Consider the following 22,896-nt stretch of genomic DNA (forward strand, 5'->3'; position numbering starts at 1 on the left):
CCATGGACATCTGATGTAGTGATAAACTTATCCTGAGAGTCTAAGCTTCATCACCGTAGAAATCCCTGTTACCATGTGACAGTGACACAAGTGAGGGTCTTTCAGACAAGTGAAATCTCAAAAAAAATCTAGCCCAACCCTACCTCACAAAAAAAACCAAAGAAATAAGTGTCCTGCTCTAGTCTAGTTAATATATCATAATTGAATAGAAGTAACAGGACTTGAATTTGCAAGGTATTTGACTTAAGTTGTACAATATTCACATTAAAAATGCAAGCATCCTCAGGAAAAAATACGCTGGATTAATAACCGAGGATCTCCCCGAAGCTGAGTCTTGGGGACAGACTTTTTAGCAGGGCCTGTAGCGATAGGACAAGGGGTAATAGTTTGAAACTGAAAGAGGGCAGATTCAGATGAGATATAAGGAAGAAATTTTTGATGATGAGGGTGGTGAACCCCTGTCCCAGGTTGCCCAGAAAGGTGGTGGATGCCCCATCCCTGGGAACATCCCAGGTCAGGCTGGACGGGGCTCTGAGCAACCTGCTCTGGTTGAAGATGTCCCTGCCCATGGCAGGGGGGTTGGACTAGATGACCTTGAATGGCCCCTTCCCACCCAAAGATTCTGTGATTCTAATACATGAAATCACGAACATCAGCGAGACCCTGGAGCCCCCCGCCCCAAGTGGGCTCCTCTTCAGGGCTCCATGATGCCTAGCACTAGAGACACTGCTGTAGTATCTTCATATAACCATCTGGGAGGAAAAAGCACTTCAGATGACAAAATAATTTGTGGCATGGGTGTTAACGGCAACAGAAAAAACATCTAAAATATTTTGGGAAAGATGGGCCCATTCAAACACAACACTGCCAGTGCAGCCAGACCCAACTCGATGCACCTTGTAAGAGGCATGCAAGCCAGGGAGAGAGGTTTCCCTGTGGGAAAAAGTTATAAACTGCCTTAGCATTTACTGTAATGCAGTACATTTAAAAAAGGAAATGTATTTTTATTTTTTAAGTTTTGCATTTTTCATTTTGTTCACTGAAAACATGGATTTTCTTGCTTTTTCAGGGCTTTTGTCACCTCTCATTCTGCCATTGTTTTAGAAATTATTGTTGAAAGGAAAGCATATTTTTGTTCCAACAGTAGCCTTAGAGCCATGTGAACAAAACATGCAGCCAAGTTGTGACACACGTCCAAGGAAGGCTTGTTTGTAGACGAGGTGCTCAGCAGCCACCCCCTGTCCCACCCCCCCGCCTCCTCGGCCCCCCCAGATGACACGTTTGCTTTGTGGCTCACTGAAGCGTGAGTGGGAAAAGCCCCTTTGGTTCCCTTCCGAGCTGACGTGCCGGCGGATGCAAATTATTGTCTGTTTATGCTGCAGTACCATCTGCATGTCCCCGTTTTTGGTATAAATTATATGTTGAACACAGAGCTTGGACCACAGCTATCAAAACCCCACCAAGATCACTGCATACGCCAGCAAACCCTCCTGCAGAACCTCCTGTTTCCCCACCAGTTTTTGGCAGGGGGGAAGGACCAGCAATACGAGGAGATGCTGCCTGAAGTGCAGTTTTTACTATTCAATATTTTGTCTCTCAGAAAGCTGCTCTTTTGTGCTTGAGAGCTGGCAGCATTCCCCGAGCAGAGGTGGGAGCTCTGGAGAGGGGAGAGAAAGAGGCAATGGAGACCTCGGTACCAAGGCACATCATTACGCAGCCCCACGATTTATCTCTCCGTCAACGAGAGTCAGTCAGCAATAATTTGACAGGGCCACCCCACATGACTCCACAACTGCAGCACCTCTGGGCACATGTTGACTTTTCTTCTGTAACTAAAGCAAGGGACAAAGGTCGGGAAAAAATAGAAAAACTGATCTCCAGTCACAACTCTACATGTTCCCTTGCTTTAAAAATTATGATAGCAATCAAACGAATACGCGTAAAGTTTAAGAAGGGTAATTTCCATTGAACATCTTAACGGGGTTTTGCAGACTCCCCTTGCCAGGAGCAGGAGCGGGTTTCCCAGCCTGCCTGCATGCCCCGTGCCGGGGAGGAAGAGCGGCTGCCTGCAGCTCCGGCTGCCTGCGCACGCCGTCCCGGCCACGTTCAGCACAGTGGGCAGCGATGACTCAAAAAAGCCCATCGGTGTTGTGAAATGAGCCCGAGGGCAGGCAGGGAATCTAAAATTACCGGTAGCACTGGGGGGAGGCAGGCATGGAAATCAATAAATATAGGAGATTTATCTGGTAATAAACAATAAAGCAGAAAATACTGACAGGTTAGAAAATATAACTTTTAATTTGCTTACTTAAGGACAGGAATGTTTGTTCATTCTGCGTTTCCAAAGAAAACCTTGCATTTTTCTTTAAGCCTGTCAAGTCTTTTTCGGTCTAACAAGTCCGTGGAGTTACACAGCAGAGTGTTCAGTGCCAGCCAGACAATCAGGCTGTCCTTGCTCTTCACTTCTCCCTCCCACATCACATCTTAGGGGCTTTTGTGGGGCAGTCAGCTCTCCCACCCCCACAGCAGAAGCGGGGCCTTGACCGACCCCGTGTCCGATGTCCCTCCAGGGACCTGGATGAAGCCACCCGGATCCCGCCAGCCCCAGGACCTGCCGAGCATCTCCAGCCGGCCCCGGAGCGGGGCTCGGGCTCGGGGCAGGCTGAGGGGGTTGCAGTCTCCAGCTCTGCCTGCTGCAACAGCCGAGACGCTCGGGCTGGCAATCACGAATTAAGTGGAATTTGCTTGGGACCTTGAGCTTCTCAACAGCTCACGCAGCAAGCTATGGGCAAGCGGGAGGTGCTCAGAACAGCCCGTATCTCACACGTGGTCTGTGAACTGGGATACATCTGGGACATCCCAGTAGATCCACTGGGAGAGCAAGGGCGCGGAGCTGAACCTGTCCTCGCTCGGTCAGGATGTTTTCCAGGGCTGTAGCCCGTTTGCCAGGGCTTTACATGGGCAGCCCCTGAGCTGAAGGGGGACTTTTTAAATATACAAGTACTGTTTGTATATATGTACTCATATAGATACACGTATATATACACTTTTTATATATACCTATATATGAAATATAATTTAATTTATATACATATGTAATATATTATTATATATAAAATATTTATTTATATACACACAAACAGTACTTTTATACATTTAAGTACAAATAGTGTGTGCTTACTCAAAAGTGGGGGAAGCCATAAAGAACCTGTTCAAACCCAGCCTACCCCGGTGCTGATTTTCTCATCAGCATTTACTGGGGCACACAAAAGAGGTTTATTGCCCTTGCCTGGGGGCAGAGCAAGGTGTGGGAGGCAGCGACTCGCATGCCACCACCCCATACCCATTGCCATGTGCTCTTTGGGTCAAGGGCATCACAAATAGGACATAAACCAAGAATAATCCCATTTTTTCCAGAAGTTACATTAAAAAAAAAAAAAGCTGCGTGAAACCTCTTGGAAAAACATAATTGTCAATAGGATATTAATCTAATTATAATAAAATTGGGTTTTCTGAGCCTTTAGTCTGAAAATCAAGGCCTGCAAATTTTGCTCGTCAAGGGTTTACAAAGGAAATCTGGCAGATAATTTCATAGAGCAGGTCGTGCAGGATAAAAACTTGAATAGCAACCTCCCCATGAAATTGCTTTCACTTTCCATGTCTGTTAAGCTACCTAGTGGCTTAAACCTCTACATAACTTAGAATATTCAAAATTCTGACTCTGGCACTGTTGTACAATTTGGCATGATTGCAAATCACTGGATGACAGCCCAGAGAAGAGGATACAGCAAGCAGTTATATCATTTATTAAGCCTCTATTTTGCAAACACTGTTCACTACCCTATTATTGCACAGCACACAAGTGAATTACAGTCGTGATGTACAAAAGGATGTTCATATTTCAGTGCCTTCTCCATTCTGCTTTGTCATATTGCTCCATTATAAATTTTGCTAAAGGCACTTGCGCATTTGCCAGGGTACGTATTTTATATCACCTACTTGCTGCTAAATTATTTATAGCAGTTAGGCAACATCCACTGTACCATATGTTATTGGGATAAAAACAAACACACACAAAAAGATAGCTGGAGAACAAATTTTATGTAAAGAAAAATTATTTATCTCTAAAGAAGAAATCGAGGCTTTCTTTTCTTGTAGAGTCACCTCATGTAAGTGGCTTCTCATCCAGAGCCGTTCGTGCGCTGACCCGTGGAAACAAGTTACAGGCAAAAGGGAAAAAACAGATCAACCCGGACAACTGTGAATATGTAAATTGTCCAAGATGAATTATGTGAAACGATTCAGGCAAAAGAGAGAGAGGAAAAAATGAGCAAACAAAATACCCCAAAGGATAGAAGCAAAACTGCTAATGTAACGCTAATGTACTAACGTCCCACAGAAACCCTGCTGTCACAGCCTTCCTGGCTGCAGAGAGCAAGCTACCGCCCGGCAGGCAAGCCTGGGCACGGTTTTGCACTGGCCATCGGCTACGTTCAGTGTCGTGGCAGTGCAGGTGAGCGACTGAACTGCAGGAGACTTTGCTGTCTGAGGGTCATCCATATTTTCAGCCCACCGCCCTCCCAGCCTCTCCGCTGCTGCCCCGTGTCCCGCGGACGTGGGCTGAGCTCGGCGGGATGGTGGGGGCTGACCCCCAGTGCCAGCACCCCCGTGTCGCCCCAGCCCGGTGTCCATGCTCGGTTGGGTTCTGTACCGTAGACGTGTTTCCCAGCCCATGGACACCCCATGGGGCACCGCTGAACAGCCCTTCACTGAGGTCAAGTCGGCACCAAAAATTTCCACAGCCTGCAAAAACCATCACTAGGTGCAATGCCTCTAAATAACCTAATCCCGTATTAAGGGCCCCAAAAAATGTGCTCTGTTGATAGATATTGCAGTGACCTTAATCCGTGAAGGTCATAAAAAGGATAGGAAATTACACATACACTTAGCTGATTTAATAAACCCATCCTGCGGAGGGTCGCAGCCAGTATTTTGTTATTCATGACCTTGAGGTGCTAATTTCTTAAGTGTTAATGAGATGTAACCTACACATTTTACAGCTAGGAGTGTGGTAATGGAGATTCTTTTCACCTCAGGAAGCTTTACTCTAATTTAATACATAACAACCAGAAAACGATCTTGAATTTCACACCTTTTTTCAGTGCTATCACCTTCTGTAACAGTGCAGCAAACTCCAAGTATGAGGAAAGCAGAGCTGAGAATCAAAGCTGCTCCTTAGCAGAAAGTGGGCAGGGAAAACAAAACCGTTGGACTATATCTATTTTTTTTTTAATGCTAAAGATTCACTTTATATATTCAATAAAAAGCTGTTGGTACTTCTAAAGGAGGCAGAAAGCTACATATCGGTGCATCTGCGAGATTTGCAGTAAGTGCAAACCAAGCACAGATGCACATGAGCACGCAATAAACACACAGGATTTTGCTTTTAAAAAATCCTGTTCTAAAATAAAATTTTTAAGATAATTTATTTAGTTAACCTTCTCACAAAATAAAGTGTCATGTTTGGGCAGCGCTACTAAGAAATACGTTTGGTACAATAAGCCATATCATACTCATAGCTAAAATGTTTTGTACCTTTGGTGTTTTGACTGCCACTCTCACAAGATTTGTCCAAAAAGATAATGAACTTATACTGTGTTATGAAAATTAGCAGCAAACCACAGAATCTAGCTCACAAATGGCTTACATAGTTCAAGACTGAAAGCACTTTTTTTTCTCTCATGTGTAGGAGCAAGTGCAGTATTTTCTTCTTTTGAAATTTAAGTAATAAAAAAACTCGACACATTTGTTGGTTCAATTAGGAGGCAGAAGAAACACACGTGCAGGAACTGCAATGCACTGAACATTAAGCATATTGGCCCCATAATCCTAGAATCACCGAATCATGGAATCTTTGGGCTGGAAGGGATCTTTCAAGGCCATCTAGTCCAACCCCCTGCCGTGAGCAGGGACATCTTGAGCTAGAGCAGGTTGCCTCTTAATAAGTCGCCATTAGTGGTTTTTTTATATCCCGAGCCTTCCAAGACACCCGCACACGTGGGAGTTACGGCCGGGGTTAGGAGCTGTACCTGTCCCCGCTCCCAGAGCAGGCTCAGAGCGCAGGAGCCTGCCAGTAGCTGCTTATCGCAACGGCTCTTCCCTCCGTTTAACTATTTTTCCCTTTGGCCTTGTCAAATGGGATGCTCGTAAGAATTCACCGAAGGCAAAGCCTTGCCTTCCAGCATGAAGTCTGCATTTCGTTTCCAGTGGGGGTTTCCCTGCACTCACCCTGGGGCATGGTCACCCAACACCTTAAATTGCTGAGTCAGCAATCCTTCTGCTGTCACTCCAGCCTCAACTGGACAAGGGAAAATACAGATTAAAAAAATTATGTGAACGGCTTGACACGTTATGATACGGGATGTTAAAAGAGCAAACTCCTTCCCGTCGCCTGTGCACCCCATCAATGGATGGGGCTTTTGGTTTGGTCTGGCAGACCATGGGCAAGGGCTCCCCCAGCTCTGCACCGCACAGCGCAGCGGCAGAGCCCCAGGGAGCCCCGGCTTATCACCGCCCTGGCACACATCTGGCAACACTAGGGCCCCATACCCAGCAAATCCAATAAGACCAAACATAAGAGCAGAAATCTTTTGGCAGTGAAACCAAGAAGGACTTGGGGGTCCTGGTGGATGAAAAGCTGGACAGGAGCCAGCAATGTGCGCTCGCAGCCCAGAAGCCACCCGTGTCCTGGGCTGCCCCCAAAGCCGCGTGGCCAGCAGGGCGAGGGAAGGGGTTCTGCCCCTCTGCCCCGCTCTGGGGAGACCCCTCTGCAGGGCTGCGTCCAGCTCTGGAGCCCTCGGCACAGGAGAGACATGGACCTGCTGGAGCGGGGCCAGAGGAGGCCCCAGCAACGCTCCGAGGGCTGGAACAGCTCTGCTGGGAGGACAGGCTGGGAGAGCTGGGGGGGCTCAGCCTGGAGCAGAGAAGGCTCCGGGGAGACCTTCCTGCAGCTGCCAGGGCTGAGAGGGGCTGAGGAGAAAGATGGGGACAGGCTTTTTAGCAGGTTCTGTTGCGAAAGGACAAGGGGTAACAGTTTTAAACTGAAAGAGGGCAGATTTAGACTAGATCTAAGGAAGAAATTTTTGCCCATAAGGGTGGTGAACCCCTGTCCCAGGTTGCCCAGAGAGGTGGTGGATGCCCCATCGCTGGAAACATCCCAGGTCAGGTTGGACAGGGGTCTGAGCAACCTGCTCTGGTTGAAGATGTCCCTGCTCACTACAGGGGGTTGGACTAGATGGCCTTGAAAGGTCCCTTCTGACCCAAAGATACTATGATTCTATGATTGCACGGCTATGCAAAAAAAAAAAAAAACCAAACCCACAAGAACCTGTTGGGTAACCTGTGTTACGGAGAGGACATCCAGCGGGGCTGCCCATTGGTACAAGGCACCGCTTGTGTCCATGAAGGTTCTCCAGCTGGTGTGGAGATGAGACCTCCATGGGCACTTCTAGCACAGGGCACAGGGGGGACGTGTCAAACAGCATTATACAGAAATGTTCAGGCAGATGCATCACCTTCATCACCTCTGCCATGGCGCTTGCTGACGAACCCAGATCTCGTCAAAAGCTCTCCACAGCATTTCATGGCTACCCAGTCCAACGCTGGTCACTGACTGGCCCCAAATAGCCCAGACATTAGATAAGCTAATGAAAAATAGCTATTGTTTGAAATACCGTGTTTACTTAAAACCTTTTTTTCCCCACAGCACTGTTTTAACTGGGTTGTCATCATCTCTCCGGGACAAGGAAGAGATGTGGACATCTGCTGCACAATCACCTTGTTGCCTACTGCATCTGTGCCACTGAGATTTTGCTGAGCTTCCAGTTAAATCTCCTCCAGCTCTGCTCTGATCTCTTCCTCCACTTGCCTTGCCTCTCCTCAGACAGCAGGGCTCTGTGGTCTCAGTGGTGGCAATGCTGGAAGACCCCAGGTTTTGCCACCTCGTTCTGGAAGAGCAGAGGAGGCAATTAGCAAGGGAACATCACCACTGTTTTGCCACTTCTTTCCAAATTTTATGTCTTTTCTCACTATGGAGCCTGATGATCTGTGAAGACTATAAACCATCCACCCAGTGACAGTGGTGGGCTTTTAAAGCCTGAGCTGCTGCCAAGTTTTCCAGCTCCACAGCAAAATACCATTCCTTTCAACTGCTCAATTTCCAGCTGCCAAAAGCAATGGTTTGCATCTGTCAGTGCCATCTTGTTTCTCTAAATTCAAGTCCATCACCATTTGGAAGCATCACAGTCAACAATAAATGGTCTGTGGGAGGCTGCAGTCCAAAAAAACACTCCAGTTAATCTTCATTTCATGTTGTGGGTTGCAGATTTCTAACTGCCTTCCCAGAAAAAGCTGTCCTTGAAGGGGGAGGGTCATGAAGTGTGTGGTACAGTTCACATCCGTACAGATGCTGTGCCTATTTCAATAAGGTGTCCTTTACTCTGAACCTCATCAACTAATTCCATTGATTACAAAAGTCAAAAGGTTTGGGCATCACCTGTGGATACTGTCCTGCCAGCATCTCCTCTTCTGACAAGCCTCTCAGTCATCCCAAGTCTTCTTGCCCCAATCCAGACAAAAACCTGATTATGAGTGGTCTATATTTAACAGACAATGTTGCAGTAATTTATGTTCATCTCCAAATTTTTAAATAAAGATCCATAAACAAACCTCCTACTTAAATATTAAATTGTGTTCCTCTGTCCCTGAATTTGGTGAAACAGATATGCAGATTTCAACGAAGCATCCAAAAAGTCTCTTTTTCTAAAAACTTTTTCCAGTTTTGATTACAAGGTTCAGCGCTTTCCTGCCAAGTGCTAGAGGCTGCAGCCACTCACCTCCCATCCCCGACACCGAGGACCCCCTTAATTTCCCACGGGAAGCCCAGGCAGCCGGGCTGCTGTTCTCAGCGACGTCCTACCCAGGAACGCAGTCAAAGTCTGCTCCGTTCCAAGTCAGACTGGATTATACGTCTCTCTTTAAAATTCAAGAAGAGCATATCCATATGACCTGTTTACTACTGCATAGTTTCCTCAGACCATTTTCTTCTCTTTCCTGCTATTTTGCATTTTTAGTGCTCCTTGGTATCTCCTCAAAATGACACTCCAAAGTTGAAGGCAGAGCACGGGGCTGGGCTGGAAACCAGGCTGTGGGCACACACCACTCAGGACAAGTCGGCTGGGAGCAGAAGGTGTAATGTTCTGAAAGGAATACACAAAAGGAAAATGCAATATAGATGGAATCACTCCCCTCTCTCCATGTGGGATTGCAGTGCAGCTGTGTCGGGAGATGGAGGCGAGAAGGACCAGGCTGGCACCAGCCCTGCCTGGCGGTGCCGGTGGAGCCACGCTCCCCCGCAATAGCAGGGGTCACAGGCTCCTTCCGCAGAAACACCCTTCAGCAACCAAAGAGCCATCAGCTTTGATTATTCTGCCATTATTCGGCCGTTCTCTGCAGAATGAACCTCCTCTGGGGGCTGCACTGAACCTGCCCTGCTGCTCTGCCTTCGGAGTAACTGCACAACCAGCTGCCGTGGTCTGGCTTTTCCAGAAAACTTGCTAAACACTGAAAGCTGCCCATCCCGGGAGAGAGCCGCCTGAAGGACTCCCCACACGTCGCTCCCCTCTGGGGAGACGAAGGAAAGCCTTGGGAAGAGCGTCGCGTTGTCTAGAGCTGCTCTTGGCGCTGGGAATTACAGAGAGATGTGCTGGGAGAGGGACGGAGAGTGGAGGGATGAGAAACGGCTGTTGGATCTGTCTGGACTGCCGCACCTAAAGAGTTAAAAGGTGTCTGCATTTTCCTATGTCTAATCTTTTAATGATTCTATAGTTCTTGAGAACTGGCAGTTACTGTGTGGAACCTGGCTTTCACTCAGGTAACGCTCGATTCCAGCATGGACACACAAACCTGTTGATTCCAAGTATTTTTTCTAATATGACAGAAGGAACTAAAAGGGAAATACAAGTATCCTCCCTTTGATCAGATCTTGCACAAAAACTTATGTTTGCATAGAAATTGTTAATAAAACATTTTTGCTATGTAAACTGACAGCTGGACTTATTACTACAAGAAGGGCTATACTGGATCAAACCACAGATCCAACAGACCAACACATGTCTCCAACAGGCCAAAAAGCAGATGCCCATGTCATTGTATACTGTATCTTAATCTTATAGGATACTTCCATGATATAGTGAAAAATAGACTTAATTTTTTTTTACTTTAGTTTTACCCTTTGATATCTTTTTGCTTAAGACTTCTAGGAGGAAGCATTATCCAAAATACAGGGCAGGTCACAGAACACTTGGGAGAATACAAAACATGATGGCTGCAAGTGTTTTATATAGGTAATACAGTTGCCACTTGGCATATGATTTCCTGAAGACTTCCTATGTGGAATTAGATTTTGAAATTAGACTTCAGAGTGCTTTCATGCCTCCAGACATAGGTATGTCCTCATTTCAGACACACAGCAGTCAATGAAAATGCTCCTGTTAACTTCAATGAGTTTTGAAGCAGACCCATACTGTATACTAAAGACATACTATATAGTTGGTAACATAAGTTTCTGCACAAGATGAGATGGTAGATCTGATCAAAGATTTCAAAAGAGATGGAAGAAAGATAAAGCACACGCCTGAAGTTCACATATTATAACAACCACATTTCAGAAAGAGGTAGAGAAATTTTAGGTGAGGTAGGCAGTAGAAAAACAACAAATCATATAAAATAGTTTCAAAAATTAAATGTCTACAAATGGTTATGAATTATGAGCACATCCATGTTAACACAGTTACTGGTTTGATTCTGTTAAATCTAGAGGTGAGTGCAAAATGGCATTTCTTTCTGTGCAAAATTGCCCTACCATCAACTTGGGAGAAAAGAAGATACTTCTGTTTGCCTGCTTATTTTTCCCATGGAATATAACATTCAAAAGATCTCATTCCAAACATGGGAGAGAAAACCATCGTCACTCACCAGCTGGGTATTCAGAGCAGTGCTGCCGCACAGCTCTCCGGCTGCCCTCGCCCATGGGAGCAGCCCCCTTCTCCTCCGCCTCCTCCTCTTCCTCCTCCTCCTCCTCCTCCTCCTCCTCCTCCTCCTCCTCCTCCTCCTCCTCCTGCTGCGAAAGCAATGCAGCACCCGCCTGCCCTTCAGCCTCTCCTTTGCCATGTGTGTTACCCCACAGCCCCCCACAGCACCCCCGCTCCCCGCAGCACCCCTGCACCCCGCAGCACCCCTGCGCCCTGCAGCCCCCCACAGCACCCCTGCACCCCACTGCACCCAGCGCCAGTGCCATGGGCAGCACCCGCCCTCCCACAGATGTGCAACACGAAGGGCCCCCGCTGCACCCAGAGCAGGGGGTGCAGGTCCTGCTTTTGGGACTCCCCACGGAGGGGACCGTGGCCTTAGCCCTGAGCCAGGCTTTGACAAACAGGCTCAGGTCGCTGGCTGCCGTCCTGTGTGTAGTTGTTTGGCACTGATCAATTTTCATTACGGCGATGGCTTGCTTGGAAGTTATTAATGGCTGGAGGAAGACCAATTTTCTTCAGATTTTGTTATGACACATCTGCAGTCGGCAGTCTGACACACTAAATATTTATGAAGTATGTCATTTTTCAAACATACAAAGTCCCAGTTCCCTCTAATCCGCAATGAAATTAAAAATCTGCAAGTTTTGCTGCCACGTTATTGCCTGCCATTGTAATTTCGGTTTGTGTGAGCAGATCTGAATTTAGCTGAACCACTAATACCGCCACACTGCATATGCCAGTTTCCTTAGGTAGTTTTGTAGGTATTAGCGCACAGTTTGACTGTGTCAGCATCAACAGCTTCATCCTGCTTCTCTGGCTGAGCAGGATGGAGACCCACCGGTGGGAATGTATCACCTAAACCCTTCCCATCCCTCTGGTTCCTCTCCTAAACATCCCATAATAAACCCTGTGTCATCCCCAAATGCTCTTTGCCTGCAGCCCATAGCGTGTCCCACACCCCCGGGCAGCCCTACCCCTCTGCTGGTGAGGCCACCCCCCGAGCTGCTCCCACCGTGGTGGGCTTCAGTGGGGCTGAGGGCCCTGCTGGGACAGCCCTGAGGGGCCAGGCAGGGCATTGACCCCGGGGGGCTCTGTCATTTGGGCTCCCCCACTGCTATCGTACCTCCGTGCTCTCTGGGCTTTGGAGACGGGTCTTTGATGGGCTGGTGCCTCTCCTCAACAGCAAGCCGTGTTGCAGTCGGACACAGGGGAATGGTTCCAGACTACAAGAGGGCAGATTCAGACGAGTTATAAGGAAGAAATTTTTGCCCCTGAGGGTGGTGAACCCCTGTCCCAGGTTGCCCAGAGAGGTGGTGGATGCCCCATCCCTGGGAACATCCCAGGTCAGGTTGGACGGGGCTCTGCGCAACCTGCTCGAGTTGAAGATGTCCCTGCTCATGGCAGGGGGTTGGATTAGATGGCCTGGAAAGGTCCCTTCCCACCCAAAAATTCCAGGATTCTGTGATTCTCGGATTCTGATGGGCCTGGGGGCAGGCGGGCAGGTTGTTAATGGAGGTACTCCTCCCGCCACTCTTTCCCTCTGCCTTCGTTGCGTATGCAGGTACGTTTCTCGCTTCACCCAACAGTAGCTTATCGCTTCACCTGAGAGCTCCTGCTCCGGCCAGCACGGCCCGTCAGTGGGTGCCGGGCACCCCCTCCCGAAACAGGCGCTTGCTTTAACCCCTGCGCAGCCAGCCCAGCCCCTCCGCTGCCCCCCCGCCTGTCCGCCTGGGCCGGCAGCAGCAAATCCAGACAGAACCTCAAACCTGCAGCGGTATCAGCGCTATCAATTTTGGAGAGGCTGCTTTAGAAAGAACGGGTGCCTTAGACCTCTTGCTTCCAAAGCAGGTGAGCCGCCCCGCTGTGCCGCCGCCATCGCCCCGTCAGCCCTGGGCGCGCCAGGAGCCTCGGCTGGTCGCACGCTGCCGCTCTGACCTCAGGGATCTCCTTTCCGCTTGCACGATGTTTCTTACTCCCAGATGTCAGGTAAAGGAGCAGCATTTTACCTTTGTGAGGAGAGGTATTAAAGCGGCCTATTTCTCCCCAGTTTGTGCTCTTTGGTCCCTCACACCGCCCTCGGGCCCGTGTCGCTGGCAGGCATTAGCACACTTGGTGACCAGTCCAGAGCGACCCGCGCTAGCCCACTGACTGGCCAAATAGAGCGGGTATCTGCTGGGTTCACACTGGGAAATTTCCCTCAAAAAATTCCCAATTTACATCTCTTTCCCTCTTCTTTCTGGCAAACGTGTTTGACGCTGGCTCAGCTACCGGGAGGATGCAGGAATGGAGTGCAGACACACGTATTTCCTTTCCTTAGGAAGCTTGCCTGCAAGATGAAAGCAGTTTATGTGCCAGGCAATTTTCCAAGTGTTTCAGAACGTTAGATTGCAATAGAAGCAAAGTCCAGTCCTGTAAAATCACCTCCTAGTAACACACAGACCCCGGCATTTTCTCCCAGTGTTCATGCCTGGATCCAACCCGTGGCATGAAGAAATCTTCTGCCTTGCTGTAGGCGATAGGTATTAGGTTTTTTGTGAGAGAGCGTTCAAAAGGAATGAGGTATGTACAAAAAGCAGACGAGTCCGGGCTGAGTAGGGCCTCCGTGACGTCTTTCTTCGCTTTGTGATACCGCAGGGATGTAATTCTGGACGTGATGGATGAACATCCATGCTGGAGCCTGGATCCGGGCCCCTGACCTTGAGGATACAGTCATGGCCTTCCCGGCACTGGAGTCTCCTTGGCCCCTTGGCATAACTAGTGCTCCCGTCCTGTCCCGCTGCAAACCTGACAGGGCCCATCCCTCCACACCTTTCTGGAGAGGTGAATGTTTTGTTCACTCTCATTCAGTTCAGACCAAGAAGTTGTTTATTTCAGTTCATTTGAAGCATGTACGACTCAATAAAGTGTTCAAAAGCACGTCAACAAATTTTTCCAGATGGCTTATAATTCTTAAATGAAAAATCTACACTGCCACAATGTGTGATTACAGCTCATCAGTGTTCCCCGGGTCTAAAGGCTTAAACTCCTCAGGTGAGTGCTTTGTACGGTCACCCAGAAAACCAAGGGTATGGAAGATTTTCTGGGCTGTGTCGGTAAGCCCTCGCCAAGGGCTGGCCATTGTAATGTGGAGGAGCTCTTGCCCGCTCCTGCGCATCTGCCTGTTGGTCACATTCCCAAAACTAAGCTGTCTCGACCAGCAGCGCCCGCCTGTCCCCTTGGCCCACGCAGTGCTGCGGCAGAGTCCCCAGGCTCCGCTGCGTCCCCCCGCCTCCCCTCTACCCACCGCTGCGTGTCCCGGTGCGCTTCCACGTCACATCGCGCAGAGGCTGTCACAGCGTAAGTGCCCCACAGTGGTGGTTAAAGTTTACACATTTCTCTTTCACAGTTTGAATTTCTTTGTGCCCTGAGGTATTTTCGTTTCCACTTATTCCTGCTGTAATTTCCTTATTTCGGAGCATTTTTGTCAGGCTGCTGACAGCTACTTATTGCTAAAGGAGAGCACAACTCGCTAACAAGTTAGCTGGTGTATTGCTCCACATTTTTGCTATGTGTTTTCTCCAAATGACACCTTAATTTACAGTTAATGGTTTTAAGATCTGAAACTAGCCTGGAAGGATACCTTTATTATGTTATGCTAAACCTGTTAAATCGTTAAGGCCATGTACAATGAGGAATTATATCTGTCTGTCTGGTCCCTCAGACATTACCTTTTGTTTGTTCTAAATACATAGAACACATCAAATTCATGAGTGTGATAACATTTCTCTTCCAAAAACACTTATAGATCTGATAATGTTTTACAAATATAAGTAATAGCCCTGTTTACAAATCAAAAACTGGGGGAGAGAGTTTCAGTAACCACGCCTGGGCTGCAACAGGTTGTAGTCCTACACACAAATTTAGGAGGTCTATAGAAACTCTTTCTACCCCAGGGCTTCCCTTATTGGAACATTTTATGTATTTTAGGTGTTGAAAAGAGCATAGCAATGAACCGTTATGCCAATGGCATGAACTTTTCTTACTACCCTTATTTAAAATGATGTAATTATCTCCCAATTTGCTGCCTACTTAACTATTTGTGTTTTTTTAATTTATTATTCACATCATATCTCTTTCTCTCTTTTCCTTTTCTCTCTTATTTTTCAGCTTACAATTGCTTCCACTGTATTCTCTGGTTACTGGTATATTTAATCTTTTTCTGTAACAAGCCGAGAAAAAAACCCCACATCCGACTTTGCTGCCAAAGAAAGAGAAAAAAACATGCACCTAATTATCCTGGGCAGTGCTTTCTTCCTCCTGCCAGCGCTGGCCAGGAGCTCCTGCGGTGAAGCCGCCCGGCTGCCGGCATGCTGCTGACCTTCTGCTTTCCACGAGTTTGCTGCCCTTTGTTCCCACGCCTCTTCTGCCTCCTGTTCTCGTGCGCCCGAGTTCCCCGCGTCTCCCTAACTCCTGGAGGGGCTTTGTTTTCCACGTATGGTGAACAGCCTACAGAGAGGAAAAGCCGTGTTCCAGGGGCTGTTTCAGTTAGATTCCTTCTTGTTGTTTTGGTGCTGATTAGCCTGTTTGCCATTCATGCTGCATGTGAGATATTTCTTCACGTCGTCAATAATTTTGCGGCTGTAGTCGCAGAAGAAAACAAATCAACACCATCCAAATTTGGTATGTCTAGAGCAGGAGAGGAAGAAAGGTCCATCACCCAGGGCTGGAAGAGTTCAGGATAAAAAGGGCAAGCATGCCTGCCTGTCCCTGTGTGTGCATATGCACACACATTTATTACATCTGTACCATTCAGAAATGCTAGGAACGCCAGCAGTCCCTGCCTCTAATTTTGAGGTGTTTTGCCTCAGCTCAGACTGGTGCTGATGAGGAGGGCTGCCTGGGGAGGGAGGAAGCCGTGCACAGCCGGCGCTGCCTGATGGTTTGACTGATGAGTAGAGGATTCAAAATTGTCTTTAAATACTAGGCTCAGTGCTAAGACCCTGCAGCTTCTCCTAAAGGCAGTGGTTTCTTCCAACCCTTTCTGCATGCTAGAAGTAGCCCAATGCCATCCCAAAAACCAAGGATCCTCCAGACACTTGGCTGTACATGTACCCTTGACTTACCTTTCCATGAGATCTGCTCTCAAGCTGTTAACTTGTCTTCAGTGTGACAGAACCTGCTAAAACCAATCCCACAATATTACACTTTGTGTGCACAGCAAAACTTTTACTTGTTTATGCCTGTGCCGATATACTACATTTAAATATCTATAGGGTTTCGATACCATCCATCTCTCTAACACTGTAGCGTTGGGGTGTTTCATCTTTATTCAGCCTCGTAACAGTCACATTTGCTTGCAGGAGAATTTACCATCACCATTTAAAGATATTACCGCCTCTTTATAGGTGGAAAATACATGCACAGAGAAACAAAATTATTTGCCTGGAGTCACACAGCAAGTCAGAATCTGAAACCAAAACTGCTGAGTCTTGACCTGAGCTGCCCACTTGCCTTTTCAAATCCCTGTAAAGGATTGCCTAACCAACGTTTGCGCTACAGGAGTAAGGCAAAATGTAGAGATGTCCCCCACATCCACGACCTTACCGATACAATGGCACTATTTTGCCCCCTTCCAACAGTGTGGACATGCAAATGCACACGTACACGTACCGTGCTTTTCATTCTAAATGGCAAAAAAAAATCTTTAAATGTGGTATATAATACCCTGATGTTATTTAATATTCTGATGCAGATGGACTAACTTAGCAACATGCTTTCTGCCACAGGCAGAACAACACCCAGCGGGTTTGGTACATCAGAAGAACCTGTAAGGGTCAGACAAACGTTGCCCTAATAGCAATCCCTACCCGAACGTGCCAGACCTGTGGGGCAAAGGCACACGCTGGGAGCTGTGGGTGGGAGCCCAGGGAGCTCGTGTACAGTATCTACCTGCGCTGGTACTGCCATCCGCAGAATTGGCTGTACCTGTCCCGTTCCCACCTCTGCTGGTGGCAGAGCCCGCCGCAACACCCCCCATGGTCCCCAGCTCTACGAGGGACTTAATGCACAAGGTCCCCAAACTGCCCGCTCGTGCCCCAGATACTTTCCCCTTCATGAAAAGCAGGAATGGGGGAGAACCTCGAATGCATGCAGCAGTGGGCTGGTTTTGGCTGGGGTAGAGTTACTTTTCTTCACAGAAGTTAGTGTGAAGCTGTGTTTTGGATTTGGGATGAAGATAATGATGATAACATGCTGATGTTTTCAGTTGTTGCTGAGCAGTCAAGGACTGTCAGCTCCTCACCCCACCCCACCAGTGAGGAGACTGTGGGGGTCACGGGGAGCTGGAGGGGACATGGCCGGGACAGCTGATCCTGGCTGGCCAAAGGGATATGTCATACCACATGGCGTCATGCTCGGTGTATAAATGGAGGAAGAAGAAGGGAGGGAGGGGCGGTCAGAGTGATGGTGTCTGTCTTCCCAGGTCACCGTTACGCCTGATGGGCCCGGCTTCCCTGGCAATGGCTGAACCCATGCCTGCCATGGGAAGTGGTGAATGGATTCCTGGTTTTGCTCTGCTGGAGTGCACGGCTTTTGCTTTCCCTATTAAACTGTCTTTACCTCAAACCATGAGTTTTCTCACTTTTATCCTTCTGATTCTCTGCCCTGTCCCACCGGGTGGGAGCGAGTGAGCAAGCGGCTGCGTAGGGCTTCATTGCCAGCTGGGGTTAAACCACGACAAGCACAGAATTATTTATTGACAACAAAACAACTCTGAAGTTTCCTTTTCCCGCATAGAGTATGATTTTGCAACTCATAGTGGAGCTGCGACAGCCTGCTGGATGGGACGAGGCCGAATTTCGTAGAGCAGCTCAGAGGACAAAGGTTGCGGTAGGATTTCTGGACCGATAAAGACACAGACGGTGCAGAAGATGAAATCAGGCAGACAGGACTACGTGCCATGGCCGGCGGCGGGGAATGCAAGGGAAAAGAGGGAATGGCTGTGCAGCGAGGTGGCCCAGCCCCGCCAGCCCCTGCGGTCCCCGACGTCTGACCCAGCAGATGAGCTGCCTGCACCGAAACCTCGGGCAGCGGCTGGAGGGGGCTCGCCAAGCCATGCCGCGTGGGCTGGGGCAGGAATTGCTCTCCGTGCCTCCCGGCGCCTCCCCCGCTCTCCGCAACGCTGCGTTTTGCAGGGCCCCGCTGACGAGCCAGGGAAACGCCACAGGCTGCGGCCGCTGCTCAGCAAAGGGCAAAGCCCGCTCCCCCCGCGCAGGAAGCAGCGAGGCGGCGGTTCTCCCAGCAGAGGGGATGCGACTGCCCGAAATAAATGTCCTCAGAGCAGGAACGGCAAAAGCACCAGGACAAGCCCTCGGGGCAGCGGCAGAGGTCTGGGAGTTTCCCTGCCCCCGGGACCCAGCCGAGCCCCCCGGCAGGGAAAGCCCTTCCCCACCGGAGCTCGGAGCCGGGCGCTGCCAGGCGGAGGCGGGGGGCTTCCCCAGGGCGCTGCCTCTGCCCGTGTGACGCCCCAGCCCAAGGCGTCTGCTGGCAGTGCCGCGGGCGCTTCCCGGGTCCCCGGCCGCGGTGGCCCCGGCCCCCAGGTAGTGAGCGCAGTGCTGGCTGCAAGCACAATAAAAGTCTTTCAGTAATTCAGACCCCCCCCCCTAAATAGTCCTCCTGACATTTGCCTCTGCTTCATACACAGTATCCGTTAACGGCAATTTAATCAAGGGCTTCATTCATAAATTAGATCAATAGTGGGAGTTTTTGCGGGAGGCCGGTTCAGTGGGACGCGCGCGCTCCCACCGAGGACGATGAAGCGATCCGTTGTAGCATCGGCTCACAGGGAAAGTAGTATTGACCCGCCGGATCAAAAGCCTTCAGTGCTACAGGGTACGGCAAGCACAACACTTAAGCACAGGGGCAGCCCAGGAGGGCTTTATCTCATTCACCGTTGCTTTGGATTCACCGCCTTCCCTCTCATTTATGACAGGGAATCTAATGGAAAGGTGATGTCATGGGACTGTGGTCCCCCACCTCACGTTACTCTGCACTTGAAGACTTCATCAGGAGCGGAGGGGGGCAGGCAACAGCAGGCAGGGCTTGCTCAACGGCCCCGCCGCGCCCTGCCGCTGCCTGCCACGCGCCCACCGCCGGGAAAGCCCGCGCCCCGCAGCACACGGGCACCGGGCGCTCGCTCCTGCCGGCGCCGGCGCTCCCGCTCGGCATCGCTGGGAGCTGCCAGAAGGTCGGCCCTGGCACGGCAATGGCGGCGGCCTTCGGCACGGCTTAGCCGAAAGGGCTTTGCAAAGGGCATGGGGAAGAGGCAGCAGGAAGGGACAGGCTCTTCCACCCTTTCACTTCTGTGTCTCTGGGTTTTTTTACACAATATTTGTAGCAGGAGAGCAGAAAGCTGTCTGTCTTACAGGTGGCCTGCATGACCCGCTGGAGCCCGGTGGTTTGTGCTCCATCAGCACTGAGGGGCTTGCAGACCATTTCACAAGAGTGGATAGAATCATAAAATGATTTGGATTCAAAAGATCATCTAGTCCAACCCACCTGCCATGGGCAGGGGCGCCTTCTACTATACTGGGTTTCTCAAAGCCCTGTCCAACCTGACCTTAAACACTTCCAATGATGGGGCATTGACAGCTTCTCTGGGCAACCCGTTGCATTGTCTCACCACCCTCATCACAAAAAATTCCTTCCTTATATCCAATCTAAATCTACCTTTTTTCAGTTTAAAACAGATCGCTTTTAAACTGAAAAAAGACAGACAACTGTCCCTTGTCCAGTCACTACAGGCCCTGGTAAAAGACCAGCTCTAATAAAAGACATGAAAAAGACTCAGCTGACCATCAGCATCCTTACGTGCATGGAGCCACTGGAGTCATCTGTCATTTTTGTATGAGTGTTTTTACACATGAAAAAGATGTTTCTCCCAACTTATTTACACATCTTAGAATTCTAGGTTTTTAAAAAATGTTGCATTTCATGGGGATTATTTTTACCTACCTTGATTGTTGTATTGCTCGCAATAACCTGAAATGACAGAAAAGCAACATCTAAATTTTGGTTGAACTCAGTGTAAACTCACTAAAAAAGTCACCTCTAAGCTCACCTGTGCTGTTTCAGGGTACCTGGTCCCAACAATGGGACCTACCTGACCATGGAGCCCCAGCTGTGCCCACAGCCCTGGGGTCACCAGTCATGGCTCTGGTGTAAGCCACCATCCCTCCTTCATTTCAAGGTCATGACAAGAAGACTGACATGCCAGCCTTGACTGCATTCTTCTTAGCAGCCTGGGAAATGCAATGGTGAGCACATTATCTAAAGGTAGTGACCATTTATTGCCACAACAACATCTTTTTATGAGCACCCATAGCAGGCTAGGGAAAGGTGTGACATCTGTGGGAGAGGGTATTTCACTTCCAGTTTTCAAACCCCATGAAATGCCATCCCCCAAGGCACACCAGTGAAGTGTTTTGTTGTCTTGATGTTTCATATCAGAAGTTGGACAAACAACTGACATCAGTCCATTTAAAGCACTTAAAGAGCTGAAAGTAATAGCCATTAAAACCCTTGCTGAATTGTACTTAAATGCAAAAGACCTTGACATTTTGTGAATTTAATTTAATACCATTGTACAGAGAAGCAATTACAGTTACATCATTATGTGTAATAACCATGACTGGAGTCTCACTCTAACCAAGCGTGAAAGGATATTATTTGGAAATCCTTGCCTATTGTCAGAGCCTTTTAATGTTCCCTTCTCTCCCCCATTCCCGCACCCCCACAACAAAATCTTTGAGCTTTTCTCTCCTCTATGCTCTGCAGAGCACCGCAGACAGTAAAGCCCAGAAGAGAAGACTTCAAAGCATGGCTGTGTTGGTATTGCAGAGAAGCAAGGAAGAAAGGAACATTTAGGAAAGGACAGGAGCGTTTCTTGCCTGTATGATCTAGAGAATTTTATCCTGAATCAGAGCCACGGGGAACAAGTTAGTAAGATGTGTGATCCCAGCGGAGAGCCCCTGGAGAGAAGGGCTTTGGTAAGGAATGCCGTGACAAAAGAGCCCAGGGGAGTGGCTGGGGGAAGAGCAGGGTTGAGCACCGTGCCGTGGTCCCTGCCAGCCCCATGACCATCACCACTAGATCTTGCCCCAGCCCTCCCAACCCCAAAGATGGCCTCGGGAACATGAGGCAGTCAGAAAATTAGCAGAAAATAGCTCTCCTGTGCCACCCCTGCTTCAGGCAGCTTCCTAGGCTTCCTTACCTAAATACAAGCACCCATCAAAAAAGCACAGTTTGGGTGAGGTCTGCTCCATGCCCGCATCAAGAGCACAGGATCAGGGAAGAAGGTTCCTAAAATGCACCTACCACAGCCGAAATCCCCGCTTGGTACTCCCCAGCACAGCAATGTCTCAGCTGCTCCTCAAGGGACTTCTCGGAGATCATTTCCCTTCACCTTCATTTCAGTTCACAAAGTCACCACCAAAAGGCACTGAGTTTCCCAGGAAAACCTTCCTGTGGCAGCGGGGTGAGCTGTGGAACAACAGGGTCACCTAAGTGGCTTTGTTACTGCTGGTTTGGTCTAATTAAATGCAGATTTATATAAAACAGTGAGCTAATTAAAAATAAGATACTAGGTATTAGATTATTAAAAGTTTGTAATGTTCATACAGCTTCACCTTTAGCAGCAGTGCTCCCCTCCTCCCTCTGCCAGAGTTTATTGCATGGGCAACTGGAGAAGGATGCATGTGATTTTCTTTATATATATCTATATATGTAAATAAGCATATAGGTAAATATATAGTTTCTCCTGGGTTGGTTCGCAGTTCATTTGTGCGTACCGGTTTACCAAAGCTGCCAGTATCAGCATTTCTTGCTAGCTTGCTAGGTGACATACTTTTCCCGTCCTGTTCACTTGGCTGTGGGATTACGAGTAACCCGAACAAGGCAATTTGGCTTTTCTGGCCTGTTAATACCCACCTCCAGTCTGCAACAACATGTGAAAAATGGCCAGTGGTAATTACAGCCCCCAAATAGTCTGAATTTGAGTCAAAGATGGAAAAGTAATGTCCAGAGCAGAAAACGTTCCCCATTGCTGCAGGCTGCCAGCAGAAAGGAAGGGGCAGGATCAAATCTCACCGCAAAGGCAGGGAGAGGAATGAAGTCAGGGTGGCGGGGCTCCGGCTCCTGGACCCCCACTCGCCTCTGTGTGTGGTTTCACGGCTGCGCCGCTGGGTTGGAAATCAATTTCTTTCTTCAGTTCCCATTTTATTATAAAATTGTTGATGCAGATCTAACATACCACATTACCAGCACTGTTAATTCAAGGAGAAAGCAGAAACAGCATCCGCTTCCCACTGCTCGACACTCACAAAGATGGGCCCCAAATACTCTGCTCTGGTAGGTGATGGCAAACTCAGGTTCGTGCTGTTTCCCCTTTTGTGGGGCCGGGGGAGCAGCGGGAGGGAGGTGTGCCCAAACGCACAGCTCGGTGCCCGGGGATGCTGTGCTCAGGTGCCGCTTGGCCAAGGCTGGGGATGCGGCAGAAGCAGAGCAAGGCGAGCCCCAGCAGCCTGGAGTGGAAGGGTGAGCGCTGGAACGGCGACACGGGGAACCGCTGCAGGGTGCAGAGATGAGGCGTTTAACAGCCTCACTTGCCAGTATTCACAATTAGTTTCCCAAACGGAAAGCTGTACAACTGTTCAATGCTAAATACACTGGAGAAGACTCTAATCCGCCTCTTGCTTGCCCACGTGGAGGACTATGGCGTTTGACCGTGAAGGGCTGACATTCAAACTTTCATTAGTTCCTCATCAGCAAT

This window comes from Phaethon aethereus, assembly GCF_964289735.1.
Source record: "Phaethon aethereus genome assembly, chromosome: 5".
Taxonomy (NCBI): Eukaryota; Metazoa; Chordata; class Aves; order Phaethontiformes; family Phaethontidae; genus Phaethon; species Phaethon aethereus.